Source organism: Phalangium opilio, unplaced genomic scaffold (genome assembly GCF_054372755.1).
Source record: "Phalangium opilio isolate 3A_F unplaced genomic scaffold, DU_Popi_V2 ptg000002l_1, whole genome shotgun sequence".
NCBI lineage: Eukaryota > Metazoa > Arthropoda > Arachnida > Opiliones > Phalangiidae > Phalangium > Phalangium opilio.
The window spans coordinates 2999243-3012476 of NW_028324144.1; the positions used below are offsets into that span (position 1 = coordinate 2999243).

Here is a 13234-nt window from a genome sequence, read left to right on the forward strand (position 1 = left end):
TTTATCATTATTATATTTTTATTTGTTTTATTTCGTTTCGATTTTGACGTTGTAGTTGTTTCTTAACTTTCTATTCCACGTGAAATCGATTCACGTGCAAAGGTTGAACGTGGTTACCTTGACATAACAGGTGCACACACGTAAATGTCACCATCACAAAAAAAGAATTAAAAAGAAAAATCGTTTCAAACAGATGAAGCTAATCGAATTAATTTTCTCTATAAAAACATTTTTTTCCGAGAAAAATGATTTTCTTTTGGGTTTAAACGTATAAGTAACATAATAATAATAAGTGTGGCACTCTGTGAAATATACAGGGTGTTCCCAAAAGGGTAATTATAGGACAAAGTACAATGGGAAATCAATTTTGAGTCACAAATGTCACTACTATGACCGATTTTGTCCAAAGGGTCACAGTTTAGAAGTTATAGTTTAAGTGAGGTAAGTAAGAAAGTGAAGAAATTCCCTTATAGGGAATATCATAAGTTTATAAGATATATTCCCATAAGTATGACACTATCTATACATCGTAATGCTACTGAGAGACTTACAGCTCGAGCTAGTTCTAGCAGAACGACGAAGCGAGAATTGAAGTCCTACACTCGGTGCAGTTAATTTTGCAGCTAGGACTTCCATCTAGGTCCTATTTAGTCTGCATTACTAAGCCCTAATCTGACAGCGCCTCACCAGGCGTCTTCGTTTTACCCAGAATCTATGACCTACCTCACTCGCTTCAAAATTACAAGCTCCAGTTTCTAAGTTACCAGACATTACAAACTTATGGATGGAACATATCTTATGAACTTATCTCAAAGTATTTTTAGCAAACTTTTACATGTTAATTTCGAATTACATTTAATATTTATTTAAGAAAGTAAAATAATAAATAATTAAATAATTATTTAAAATAAAACCTTTTCTATGTCATTCTAATTTGTTGAAAGAAAATTCGAGTAGAAAATTAATTAAGGTTCTTGAATCCAAGTCATAACTTCTGGAAAGTTTCTGTCAACGATGATGAAGGCTGCGAGTATTTGTTTACTGAACTTTAAAAACGTAATGAGAAAAAGCGAATAAAAAAACAACTTAACAAAAAAAAACTGTAGTTTGTTGTTCTAAGGACGTTAAGGTCCATGTTTCAAGTTCGAGGATATTGAACTTGAATCATAATCTAAAGCAACGATATTGCATCTTTTTTAGCTTATTTTAATAAAGATACATATTTTTAGTTCCATTGTATTTGCAAAAGATGAGGCTATTACTTTCACCCTGGACGTATGTTGTAGTAGTTGTCGTAGTAGTAATAGTAGTAGAAGTATCATGGGTCAATATAATTAAATGAAAGTGCAGTAAGAAGATCGTGGGCGACAATCACGTGATTCAAATCATTGGCTCTCAGTTATAGACGAAAACATATTTACAGCCTCTGCAATATACTAGGAATAAACTGGCGTATGAATACAGGGAGCACAAATTATCCAACCCTTGGGCCATCTTGTTCATATATTATTTTTCTTTTCCAAGCTTTATAAAAAGTTACTTTATTCAAGATGTCTTTGACCATGCTTTCCAAGGCTTCCGTTATTATAATACCATATAATCAATAATCAAGGCTGTCCTTAAAGGGAGGGTGAAATGGAAAATCAAGTGATTTTTCAAAATTGATTGACCAATCTGCATAGCGAAACATCCAGGAAATTATTAATCAGCTCCGAATGATTTAAAATTTAAATTAGTTAAATTAGATTTCATTATAAATAGTTTCAAATTTGCACCTCCGCCATTATTGTGTGCACATCGCGTGCAATTTTTATCAAATCTCGCGTGCATGGAGCACGTGAAACGGAAATTTTGTTAACAAGAAGGCAGGGCGTTACGTGATTGGTCGGAGGTGCAAATTTCAAATTATCTATAAAGAAATCTAATTTAATTAATTAGAATTTTAAATCATTCGGAGATAGGTATTTCCTTAATGTTTCCCTATGCAGATTGGTCTTATAATTAGTAGAAGAATCGATAAAAAAAAATCACTTTATTTTCCTTTTCACCCTCCCTTTATGTAAAAACATCGATTAATCTTGGATAATAGAGAAAGAAAAGAGAATGTTCTTAATCAGGAAGCGATAATGCTTCTACTTTAATTAATAGTAATTGTTGTTTTAAGTAATTAGAGCCTTTATTACGTTTCGTTAAGAGCTAACCATAAAAATCTGAAAAGCTATTGACCCCGGCTAAGAATGGTCAGAAAAAGGATGAACTCGAGAGAAACTAGATATCGTCGAGGGATAGGTCACTTTCTATCCTGCATAAACTCACAATAAATTCGATTTTTATTTTAATATGATAAAAATAACCCTAATTAGTGATTTAATGAACCATCTCGTTAATGCCCATTCAGACTAGATAAGAGTAAAATCTTACGTTTCAGTCGGTCGCCTGCAGTTAATTTCGTTTCCTTACGTTCATTTCCCTGTTCAGACGCCAGAGCAGACGACGTAAAACGGAGTCGCGTATATGGTGTTATTTTTACAACTGAGACTTTTGAATACTAAAATAGCTGCTCATCCGAAATGAATTTCAAATACCGGACGCGAAGAATCCTAAAAATTTTCATAAATCGTCTGCTAAAACGTAGCTCACTCGATCACGCGTCAGTAAGGCATGATCGAGTGAGCTATGTCTAAGAAAAAGCGCCATCTCGAGACTGCAAGACGAAACTGAAAACTAGTTTTCAAACTAAACCCGCGAATCTTTTAATAGGTAGTCGTTGACACGTGTCTAATTAGGCGATCAAAGAGACTTCACTGACGTAAGATTTTAGTTTATGGTCTGAATGGGCCTTTAACGATATCATCTATTTTTACCCTAACCATTTCTAAAACGATCCTGCAATACGGGCTTATCCTTGGATATTAGAATTTTTCTTGGGAAAAATGTCTATGCCCTAAAAGCTCCGTTTTACCAAGGAAATTGTTCGAGACAGAAAAAAATATAGAAATCCACCAGACAAGGAAGCCCTGGAAATAAAATTTTCTTAGTACGTGCAAAAAACATGGATATAGCACTCTATAATAACTCCCTATAGGTTTTAATGTACAGAACCTAAGGAACCTGTCACTACTCTGATGACGGGGGCGAATTCCTCCAGACAAAAAACTTCAATGCATAGTTGCTAAGCCTACGTGCGATACAGAGATTCAATAAGGATATGGCATCAGGCATATTTTACCCCCTTGGGTTTAATGGGGTTAAAGGTAGAGAACTGCCATTATAGAACAAAGAACTATAAGGTGAAGCCCCAACTGAAGGCTATGTAATGGTTTTTTTTTTTGGTTTTTTTTTCATAATTTAGTTCCGACGGCAGTTTCCACGTTTACTTACGGTGAATTTTCAATCGCGTCTCAAGTACTCGTCGAGTTTTTCCAAATGCAGGCCTAATACTAGTTAGTTCGAGAACGACAAGCGAGAATTGCAGACAACACTCGGTGGTTAATTTTGCAAGAATTCCAACTTCCTATTTAGTCTGCATTACTAAGCCTTTGACAGCGCCTCACCAGGCCGCGCGTGACAAGCTCCAGTTTGTAACCAGTGACAAACTTATGGAGAAAATATCTTGTGAACCTATGATATCGCGAAACGAAATCGAAATTTTCGAACAAAAAAACATATTTTGAGTGTCAAATTGCAATATTTAGTCTTAACTCGAGCAAAATCAAAATTGCGGTTGAAATCACCGCTTACAACTTGGAAAATGTCACGAACTAAAATTGAAGTACTTGTTAACAAAATTTGCATTTTCAAATCTTAAATGTTATTAAATTATTCAAGTTCTTGGAGATTAAATTGTACCAAAGTCTAAAATGCAATACTTAAAACCTGTCTCCTAATTATTTTTGCCAAATCAATACATAACGCTCAGACAAGCATATGCATTACTGCCATGTGCCAGAAATTCCCACGTTCTACCATTACATTCAAAGAAGAAAAACTCCCAAACACATGCTCGTTTCCAACCTTAGAAGGGGCAAATATTCCCATAGAAAACCCGTTCTTTCCTATTTTAAATTCTACTCCTTCTAACGTTGTGGTAGATTACAGTTATTATCCACAACACTCCTAACTATATTGATCAGACAGTTTGGGTGCAAGGCGTCACATGAAAAACAAAGTAATCAAAAGAATTTACTTCTATATCGAGTCAAGCCTAAACTTGCGTTTTTACTTATGAAAAAATGGGAAATCTATCAGCGACTCTTTACAGCCTTTGAAGGGATAGGATAGTAACATTAGGATTTTCTGCTCAGTCCAAAATGGCGCTGAACGAAATGGAATTTATGGGAAATATTCGATATTTTAAATACAGGTACAATTTACATTTTCAAATCTTATATGTAATTGTCAATTTGAAATTTAATTAAAATTGAAGGTACGCCCAAGAGACTCCTGTAAACGTGACGACTATGGAGGTGAGTTTACCAAGGTTAAGCGGCGTGTATTTGAGAATTGTTTCCTTTTTGGTAATTCAACTTTTAATATTTCTTGTTAGGAAACGTGAGTGATGGAGAACCAAGTGTTAAAATACACTGTCATGGCGGATTGTTTGAAACGATCACTTAACATAAAGTATTTTTCGTATTCCTTGAAATTAGAATCGTGTAAAAGGGTGAAACTTTTCACATTGATTAAACCAAATGCATTTAATTATATTATGTTATGTTATATGATTTTGTCGGTGGTGTTTAGAGTAATTTACGAAGGGAATAAAATGGATTTTGATGACGTGACCAAATTTGTTACTACGTCTGATGCTTTCAGCGTAAGTGAAAAGAGAAACGAGACCAAAATTCATGTCTACTTATTCTGATAATCCTTAATCTTGCTTTAGAATTCTACTTTTATTCTGCTTCCCGTGCCACGTGCACTATTCTATGGCCGAGAGGAATATTTCACTCCGTCTCCAGTGTACGAAACGGCCAGGACGATTATAGTGTCCGGCCCCCCCAGGAGAGTCTTGTCCACTTCCTTGTCCTTCTTAAATATGGACACTCCAGTAAATGTTTCTCAATTACAATCCACAACCTCAACACCCTATTCATTAATTTCCATTATCGGCTCAATTAGGTGCTGATTTTAACGGGGTTAACCTTATTCATTCTGTCACTTTTGCTCGTCATTCACTCCATCGTAACCAACAAATACAAATCGGTGCCCACCAAGAAAGTTGTCAAGAAAATGGCCCAAGAAACCCTGGGAAATGTTTGGGACAACGCGTCGCTCTTGTGCCTCGAACGTAAGCGATTGAGTACTCATTTACATTTGAAAAGAATATTTTCCATTATGACGTAGCGAGAGAGTTTTGTATGGGGGGATCCAATCACCTAAATTGCGTTCTCATAACAAGAGATGGCTATAGCTTTAAATAATCGGATATAATTATGCTCCCTATTACAGCGATTCCCTCCATTTTACCACACATCACTTGTCGTCTGCTGGCTGCGTCGTGGCTGATCGGAGTGACTTTCATTCTGTTCTTCTTGGGTTGTTATTTGCGGACGGAGTTCACGACGGAAAGCTACAATCGCATCGTCACCCTCTCGGACTTGATCAAATCGGGAACTCCACCTATAGTTGCGAAAAATGGCGGAGCTTTCGACTATCTGAAATATTTGGTGAATAGGCGTTGTTCAAGTGTTAAGTTCCTCTGACGTCACTGGCTTCGTATCTACAGGCAGCCCAGAACCCAAATGTTAAGAAATGGTTTGACGCACTCGATCTGGAGAATATGCTCACTGATGTTTGGGATTACATGACACGTGATGGATACCTGCCTTTTCTTTATGGGGAGAAAGCTGCGATCGTAGAGGACACGTATCTGATTTGGCTGACGGGAGAATTCTTCAAATTAGATCCCGACAGTAGAAAGTTCTTTTCGGACAATGAAGGATTTGACTATTCTGATCACGAAATTAGCTTCGATTATTTACACCTCCTTTTCCAAACATCTTGGCTCAGAAGCAGTCCGCAATTACGAGAAAACCTCCAACTGAGGTCGGTACTGATTTCTTTTAGTAAACTGATTAAGGGGCGTGAGTCGTGACGACTGTTTTTATTACAGCCTGGAACCGATGTTCGAAACGCAAGCATTGAGTTATCTGTATTTTGAGAAGCTTCACTTCATTGAACAAGTCAAGTGGAAGAGACCGTTGAAAAGCACGGTTGCCTTGGACCTGAGTAGCGTCGGCGTTCCTTTCTACTTGCTCTTCTTGATGTTGTCAGCAACAGTACCCGTCGTCATCACCGAAGTTATCTTCTACTAATTAACTTGAAAGATGAAAATTAAATACGTCACCACACGAAATCGAATTTTGCGAAAACAGAAAACAAACATTTCAGCATCATATTGTAATACACTCTAAATTATAGGGTGTAGTAATGCACTTATGATGTCAAACATTTGCATTCTATTGTGAACTTAAAATTGTCAAAGATATAACAGTTAGTGTTTTCGTTTCATTAACAAACATAATAGAACAGTTTGACTCGATCAGCAAAATTACGGTTACAATTACCGCTTGCAACTAGGAAAATGACACATTTGAAACTAAATTTGAAGTACTTGTTAACAAAATTTGCATTTTCAAATCTTAAATGTTATTAAATTATTCAAGTTCTTGGAGATTAAATTGTACCAAAGTCTAAAATGCAACACTCAAAACATGCCCCCAATTATTTTGCCAAATCAATACATAACGCTTAGACGCGCATATGTATTACTGCCATGTGCCAGTAATTCCCACGTTCTACCATTACATTCAAAGAAGAAAAACTCCCAAACACTTGCTCGTTTCCAACCTTAGAAGGGGCAAATATTCCCATAGAAAACCCGTTCTTTCCTATTTTAAATTCTACTCCTTCTAACGTTGTACTTCTATTTCGAGTCAAGCCTAAAGATTTCTCCCAATTCGGCCATTTTGATTAAAACTCCAGACGCAGTTTAATGTTCGGAAACAGAGTGGTCACCGAGAAGCGCGGTTAACACGGTGATAATGGCGGATTACTCAAATCCTGAGAGATAATTACAAAGTATTACTTATGAAGAAATACACGATTCAAACCTTTCAAAGGCAAGTATACAATTCTTACAACTTCTCTTCGATTATTACCGTTAAAGTACCAGGCTTGTTTGTTTTTCTCAACCTCTAATCGATTAAAATTCCAAATTTTGCATAAGGATAAACTTTTACTCAGGGTGGGTTCATAATTGCGTATCACCAGAAGTGAGATGAGACTAGAAGTGAAGGGCTCTAGCATTGATAGTAGATCCTGGCACTAGTGAACAAATTTGAGGATTTTATGCCGCTTCCATCGCGCCTACACTAGAGAGAAAAAAATTGGTCGAGTTCCAAAAACATTTGCTACCCCCTTCCCCTCAACCTAAAGCCGCGGAACATGAACGCGCGTGCTTGAATCTAGTTCGGCCGTCTACCACCGCGAGCGTCTCACGTTTTGGAGGGGAAATTCTGAAACCGCCACCAGAGGGCCAACCGTTGGTGTGTTATCAAGAATATTCACTTTCGCCGAGTGAAGAATTTGATTACCTCAGTACTTCTGGACTCATCTCACTTCTGGCATCACATAATAGACCTTTTCGATGTAAAAAGGGCAACCTTGAGTATCGGGACGTACATGGGGGTTGAATGGTTCATTGATACATCGCCAATCGTCTCTGAGCATGCACTTTCATGATACAAAAAGACTACAGCGCATGCGCCAAAAAGCGAGATGAAAGGAAAAGTCTGACCTCCCGTGTCTTTCGCACTTAGTTACATCGTACCTTGACTTGTATTTTCCACTATACATCACCTATTACTTCAATATTGCGTAACCCTAGTCACTCACACAGTACCTGATCAAAACTAGGGTACTCACTACTATCTGGCAGACACACTTTGCGTGGCTGTTATTATAATTTGCGTTACGTAACAAAAACAATGAGGATTTATTTGTATTAATGTTTGAGCTTGGACAGTCCGAGGACGCTTCTTGTTGTTGTCTGCAAGAACGGACAACAACGCTTTTTTCATAAGTTCATAAGATACGTTCCATAATTTTGTCACTGGTTACTGAGAGCTTGTCATGGAAGTGACGTCGGTAAAACGTCGTAGATTCTCGTAAACCGACGCCTGGTGAGGCGCAGCCAAAGGCTTAGTCCAGACTAAATATTAAGATGGACTGCAAAACCGCGTGTAGTCAGGCAATTCTCGCTTCCGTTGTTCTCGAACTAGCTCTTAGTAAGTCTCTAGCATTATGAAGTATAGGAAGTGTCATACTTATGGATGGAACACATCTTATAAACTTGCGTTTTTACTTATGAAAAATGGGTAATCTATCAGCGACTCTTTACAGCCTTTGAAGGTATAGGATAGTAACATTAGGATTTTCTGCTCATTCCAAAATGGAGCAGAACGAAATGGAATTTCTGGGAAATAATCGATATTTTAAATACAGGTACAATTTACATTTTCAAATCTTAAATGTAATTGTTAATTTGAAATTTAATTAAATTTGTAGGTACGCCCAAGAGACTCCTGTAAACGTGACGACTATGGAGGTGAGCTTACCAAGGTTAAGCGGCGTGTATTTGAGAATTATTTTCTTTTTGGTAATTCAACTTTTAATATTTCTTGTCAGGAAACGTGGGTGATGGAGAACCAAGTGTTAAAATACGATGCCATAGCGGACTATTTGAAACGATCCCTTAACATAAAGTAATTTTCGTATTCCTTGAAATTAGAATCGTGTAAAAGGGTGAAACGTTTCACATTAAACCAAATGCATTTAATAATATTATATTATATGATTCTGTCGGTGGTGTTCAGAGTAATTTACGAAGGGAATAAAATGGATTTTGATGACTTGACTAAATTTGTTACTACGTCTGATGCTTTCAGCGTAAGTGAATGAGAAACGAGACCAAAATTTATGTCTACTTATGAAAAAAATTCTGATAATCCTTAATCTTGCTTTAGAATTCTACTTTAATGCTGATTCCCTTGCCACGTGCACTATTCTATGGCCGACAGGAATATTTCACTCCGTCTCCAGTGTGCGAAACGGCCAGGACGATTATCGTGACCGGCCCCCCGTCGAGAGTCTTGTCCACTTCCTTGTCCTTCTTAAATATGGACACTCCAGTAAATGTTGCTCAATTACAATCCACAACCTCATCACCCTATTCATTAATTTCCATTATCGGCTCAATTAGGTGCTGATTTTAACGGGGTTAACCTTATTCATTCTGTCACTTTTGCTCGTCATTTACTCCATCGTAACCAACAAATACAAATCCGTGCCCACCAAGAAAGTTGTCAAGAAACTGGCCCGAGAAACCCTGGAAAATGTCTGGGAGAACGCGTCGCTCTTGTGCGCCGAACGTAAGCAATTGTATCCTCGCTTACATTTGAAAAGAATATTTTCCATTATGACGTAGCGAGAGTGTTTTGTATGGGGGGATCCAATACCTAAATCGCGTTCTCATAACAAGAGATGGCTATAGCTTTAAATAATCGGATATAATTATGCTCCCTATTACAGCGATTCCCTCCATTTTGCCCCACATTACTTGTCGTCTGCTCGCATCGTCGTGGCTGATCGGAGTGACTTTCATTCTGTTTTTCTTGGGTTGTTATTTGCGGACGGAGTTCACGAAGGAAAGCTACAATAGCATCGACACTCTCTCGGACTTGATCAAATCGGGAACTCCACCTATAGTTGCGAAAAATGGCGGAGCTTTCGACTATCTGAAATATTTGGTGAATAGGCGTTGTTTAAGTGTTAAGTTCCTCTGTTCTTCTGACGTCACTGGCTTCGTATCTACAGGCAGCCCAGAACCCAAATGTTAAGAAATGGTTTGACGCACTCGATCAGGAGAATATGATCACTGGTGTTTTGGATTACATGACACGTGACGGATACCTGCCTATTCTTTTTGGGGAGAAAGCTATAATCGTAGAGGACACGTATCTGATTTTGATAATGGGAGAATTCCTCAAATTCGATCCCGACAGTAGAAAGTTCTTTTCGGACAATGAAGGATTTGACTTTTCGGAGCACAAAATTAGCTTCGAGTATTTACACTTCGTTTTCGAAACATCTTGGCTCAGAAGCAGTCCGCAATTACAAGAAAACCTCCAACTGAGGTCGGTACTAATTTCTTACAGCAAATTGATTAAAGCGCTTGACGAATACTTTTATGACAGCGTGGAACCTCTGTTCGAAACGCAAGCAGTGAATTATCTGGATTTTGAGAAGCATCACTTCATTCAACAAGTCAAGTGGGAGAAACCGTTGAAAAGCGTGACTGATTTGGACCTGACTAGCGTCTGCGTTCCTTTCTACTTGCTCTTCATGCTGCTCTCAGCAACAGTAGTCGCCGTCATGACCGAAGGAATCTTCAACCACTTCGCTTAAACGCTAACATTTTATTATATGTTAAGAAACGAAATCAAAATTTGAGAAAACACAAAGCACATTATCAAAGACTGTCTCGGTGTAAGGAGTCACGTGAAAAACAAATTAACCATGGGACACAAATGATCTATTTGATCACCCCCCATTTCTTTTTAAACCAGAACGGTAACAAAAAATAACTTCATAACAAGAAGGGATATCTAGTTTATTAGGTATAAGATGCCTAAGCATTCGTGCGCCATAGTCCTGCAGTCCCCCTTTCAAATTACAAGGGGGGTATGTAAAATGAGGCCGGGCTATTTCGCCTCTCCTCAGTCGGAAAATACACTGTAATTTTCGTCATTCGCGTCGCGCTGACGTGAGTTTTCAAGAACCAATGAGATGATGCTGGTTGTAATTTAGAGGAGGCGAGGATTAACTCCGGACCTACGTAAGTTTGGACTGGAGATAAAGCTGGAAATGTGGCGAATTTATAATTTCTCCCTAATAAACTAGATATCACTTCTTGCCCATAAATTTAAAGTTTCTTAAAATATCGCAATAATTAAAACCAATTCCCACGAAACAATTAACGTCAAATATTTCAAAGCACTTTTCCATATTTAACCCTAAAAAAAATTTGCTTATCGCTTTTTGTAATCTTGGCATAATTATGCTTCTTTGAAAAAACGTAGTAGAAAAACTTCTTAACAACTCCAACGCCGTACAAAATTCCATCGAGTTACGAGGAAAAATGGAAATTTTTATGATGGGGCTATTTTGAAGGAACAGAAAACAAGTTGGGAAACCAAAATAAACCTCTCCTATTCGAGACGAAAGCTATCTACCCACTTAAGAGAGTTTTTCTTAAATAATTAATTAAATAAATATAATAGATATTAATTACTTTAATCGTGAGTAATTTACCTTAATTCTAGTCAAGTCGTTTTAAGAACCGTTATGATAAAATCACTTTAGACATTTCTATTGTTAACGTTTGACTTCTAAAGAACACCTTTGTCACAATTTTTGTAAATTTATGGTATATAAGGCGATTGATTCACAGTAAATGATAAACCGAAATTACTTGAACCTTTGGTGAAAGCCCTGCCATTGTGGGGCTAGACTTGTCTCGTAACCCTAACGATGATAATGAACTAGAAGTCAATATTGCTTTCTGTGAACTGCGAACGTGGTGACAGACACACAGACAGAAAATGTCCAGTGTAATACCTCTCCGTGACGCCATCGTCACTCGGAGAGGTAAAAAATGTAGAAAGAAAATGCGTAACAGAAGTTGAAGAGGCTTTCGAGATAAGACCTAGCCGACAAAAGGTGACACAATATTCAGATAACAGACTTTTTCATCGCATTTTATAGAGGTCGTGAAATTTTGCACGAAGGCTAAGGCAATTAGTCAGAAACACGAGAGAGAGGCTTACGTCATTCTAATCAAAATATAATGGTAAACAAAAGACTGACTTTAGAACTATAGGAAGTAATTTTAAAGGCCTTTTCAGACGATTCAATTTTTGAATCAAATAGATAGGTCAGCAGAAATTGGTCAGTGATCAATTTTTAATTTGGTCGTTCAACTTTCCCACCTTCTGTTCACACACGACCCAACTAGTTCACTCAACTCAAGTTGACTCATCTAAAATAGCCTTAACTAAAAATCTAAATTTGTTTATTGGATAACTTTTGACCTATAAGAATGTAAAACTAATGACGATTAGAATTATATGTCTATATTAAAGATGCATTTTAATTGACTTTTCTGTGTTTTCTGTGATTGTTTTAACTATGTTATGTTGAAAAGTCGGAATACCGTGTTGAAAAATGCCTGGTAGCATAGACTTAAAAATATTTAAGGCCATATTGGTACTAATATAGGAAAATTAATCCAACTAATGACTTAAAATTATTTTTTTTTAAATTCCATGACTTTTCCAGGGTTCCCCTTGACCGTCTAAAGTAATTTTCAATTAACCTGTGTCCACTATTATTTCTTATGACGTAGAAAAGTCCGAACGTTGTTGTGGTATCTAAACATGACTAGTACCAAAAATTAACTCCCAAGTAAATATATTAATTCATATTATTACTACAATAACAAAATTAAATTGCCAATAAGAAATTCCCTGACTTTTGAAATTCATTGAAAAAGTGACCCATTCCTTTAAACTTTCGGTTAGTGACCTGACATACATATCATGACGTAACAAGACGCGTACATAACACATACCTTAAATTCCGCACCTCCCACACAAACAATATGCAAATTAATTTATAGCCCCGCCCCCTGTATAGTTTTATCATTAAAAACGGTCAAGAAAATCATGACGTGGATAATCTACAACAGAAAATAGGTAGGAGGCGAGGCTACTTGGTGAGTTCTGTACTGTGTCCGCCTACTTAGCCTAGCCTCCTGGTGTAAATGGTATCAATCCTCCTTGTCTACAGACTATTTTATAATACTATCCTTAAATCTCGATGCAAAAGAAATAAATAATAATAATAAAAACATTCCTTTGAAAGGATGGACAATCAATTCCAAAATTGTGCAATTCGGTTAGAGATGAATGCAATATATTTTATTAAAAAGGTGGCAGTCGGAATTTTTCTATATAAGACATACCTCAAGTATTGAACAGTAGGCACGTACACACGTCTTCAAATCAAATAAATTTTTTTCAAATACTTATTTCTATTATATAAGTTAGAAACGTTAAGTATTTCCTTCTCAATTAAGTGGAGTTTCATTCTTAACTTTTCTATTCAATTC

At 36.9% G+C, this 13234-nt stretch overlaps 1 protein-coding gene across 3 annotated transcripts in view; it reads right to left on the reverse strand.

Moving 5' to 3' along the window:
• Positions 1-13234, reverse strand: part of LOC149718273 (uncharacterized) — a 134707-nt gene that overhangs the window by 25803 nt on the left and 95670 nt on the right. The window lies entirely within an intron of this gene.